The 2,584-nt window shown below is 50.9% G+C and overlaps 1 long non-coding RNA gene across 1 annotated transcript; it reads right to left on the reverse strand.

Moving 5' to 3' along the window:
* Positions 1–970: 970 nt before the first annotated feature.
* Positions 971–2,282, reverse strand: LOC121817541 (uncharacterized). The gene is made up of 2 exons (XR_006057496.2): positions 2,156–2,282; positions 971–1,306 (listed from the first exon to the last, which is right to left on the reverse strand). It is a non-coding gene; the product is annotated as an uncharacterized LOC121817541 (long non-coding RNA).
* Positions 2,283–2,584: the final 302 nt, after the last annotated feature.

Here is a 2,584-nt window from a genome sequence, read left to right on the forward strand (position 1 = left end):
AGTCATCATTTCAACACAGGAAGTTATCGGCTACCTGGGGCAGCGCTGGCCCAGCCACACAATTGGCCCGCTGTTCCGAGCGTTATTTAAGAGGCTGAGGCATCTACGTTCCCCAGCAGTCAGTGAGGGGGGAAAAAGGATCAATTGAGGAGGTTAGCTCTGCCTATGGGCCTTCTCGATGTTTGCTTTGCTTTGATGCAAAGGAAAAGTAAGCGCTATACGTTTGAACTCTGTGGCTTTATCTTTGCCAGACTTCTGTCGTGCCTTCCAGTCAACTTAAAAAAAAAGTCATCTTAGGTTCAACTTGCATTTCTCCCTTTCTTTCTTTGTCTGTCTTTATTCCCTTTAGTCTAAAAAAAATAAACAGCATATTTTCATAACATTAAGAGACCAGAATGTTCGAAACTTAGTGGCCTCTCAGGAATGAGGCCACCATGCAATTGCTGTTATAACGTGGGAATCCACTAACATCCACAGGCGCACCAGCCACCCGCCTGATGGTTAGGACTGGGGGACAAGGGGTCAGGAAACTATTCTGTAAGGAATCAAATACACAGTTTCTCAAATGACTCACAAGAAGGCATGTACCGCTTTGTTCAAGATAGCGTCCCTTTTATTTTTGGGGCCATGTTGCAAGCCGTGTGGGATCTTAGACCCCCGACCAGAGAGCGAACCCACGTCCCTGCTGCAATGCAAGCACAGAATCTTAACCACTGGACCTTCAGGAAAGTAAAATATCATACCCTCTGTTTCAGCCTGCAGCTCCGTTGCCAGAAAGAACAGTCTGATGGGAGCAGAAAGTGAATATATTCCTAAGCTGACCTACGGGGGTGCGTGAGGGGGCTTTTCCAGGGTCCCTGTCCGTCATCAAAACAGATCAAAACAGGAGCCCTGTCAGAGCTGGACCAACAGCCCCCCACCTGCTCTCCATCCCCGGAGTCCCAGATGGATTCAGCGAGAGGACGCGTCCGTGGTTCGTGTCCTTTATTAACCAGACAGGTATTGAGGGTCCACGGCAGGAAGAAGCGCTGGTGAGAAGGCTCAGAACCCTGCTCGTGAATCTCACAGGAAGCATTAAAGGATGTCGGCTTTGGAGAGGGTGGTTCCCAAAGCAGATCTCACCACGTGCACCTCTCCCCGCCTGCTCCTGGTGCCAGATTCAGACGCAGCACCATTCCTGCGTGCTCACGCACGTGACCATCCTCCAGCAGGCAGTGATGATGGTGACGAAATCAGGAGGGCTTCCCTCAAACCCACAGTGGATGGGGCTGGCCATGTTGAGGAGGACAGGACCACCTCCAACAAACTGGGGAAGGAAGAAAGCCTGCCGTTAGTCATCATCATCCTCACTCTGCGTACCCCTGGGCTCCATGCCCCACGAGGAAGAAGGACCTTGCCCCCTCCCCCATGGCTGACACTGTCCAACTTCTCACTTCCTTGGCCTCTGGGCAGCGGGCTCCTCTGCAAAGACGCACAGTCCGCTTATATACCCAGTCCCCTTGGATTTATTCATCAGGTTGAAATCACCTCTTTTTTTTCTTTTCCTTTATAGGATTCAGAGTTATGTTGTTTATTCTAAAGGTTAAAAAGAAATCAAGATCATGAAAAGTTTATAAAAAGCCATCAACTCTATGATATTCAACGTAAATTCCATAGCTCAAAAGCCACTCAGAAGACCTTTAGAATCCAAAAGCAAAGAATGAGAATCACCTCTTTTTAATGAAAGCCCAAGGAGAGGCAATGGAAGTAGCTCTCTGAATGCAGAAGTTGGCCCAGGGCTGGCCCACATGGGTGTTCTCATAGCCACTCTTGGAGATGGCATCATAGACTCAATTGACATGAGTCTGAGCAAACTCCGGGAGATAGTGAAGGACAGGGAAGCCTGGCGTGCTGCAGTCTGTGGGATCGCAAAGAGTCAGGCACAGCTTAGCAACTGAACAGCAACTCTTGCAGGGTCCCTGCCATGTGCCAGGCTGGGGGTGGGGGGCAGGCCAGAGAGACCACTGGCAACAGCATAGCTTCATCCCATTTTTCCCCCTTTTCAGTTTCTGTCCACACCCACCCCTCACCACTGCAGACCCCCGTGGTCAACCCACCAACGCAGCCACTCTGTCCCCTCAAGCTCACTGTGCCTCTGGGAAGCGTGGCCACCTACCCAGGTCCCCCAGGAGCTCAGCTGCCAGGAGGACCCCCGGCCTCCGATGTTGGCTGTTCAGGCAGCTCCTGGTCCAGCTGTTGCTGCTGTTGTTGCTCACCCCATGGACTGCAGCCCGGCAGGCCTCCCTGCAGAGACAGTGAAAAATAAATTCATGTCCTTGAGTCAGTGATGCCATCCAACCGTCTCATCCTCTGTCGCCCCCCTTCTCCTCCTGCCTTCAATCTTTCCCAGCATCAGGGTCTTTTCCAGTGAATCAGCTCTTTACATCAGGTGGCCAAAGGATTAGAGCTTCAGCTTCAGCCTCAGTCCTTCCAAAGAATATTCAGGGTGGATTTCCTATAGGATGGACTGGTTTCATCTCCTTGTAGTCCAAGGGACTCTCAAGAGCCTTCTCTAGCTCTACAGTTTGAAAGCATTGATTCTTCG

This window comes from Ovis aries, chromosome 21 (assembly GCF_016772045.2).
Source record: "Ovis aries strain OAR_USU_Benz2616 breed Rambouillet chromosome 21, ARS-UI_Ramb_v3.0, whole genome shotgun sequence".
In the NCBI taxonomy this organism is placed as follows: domain Eukaryota; kingdom Metazoa; phylum Chordata; class Mammalia; order Artiodactyla; family Bovidae; genus Ovis; species Ovis aries.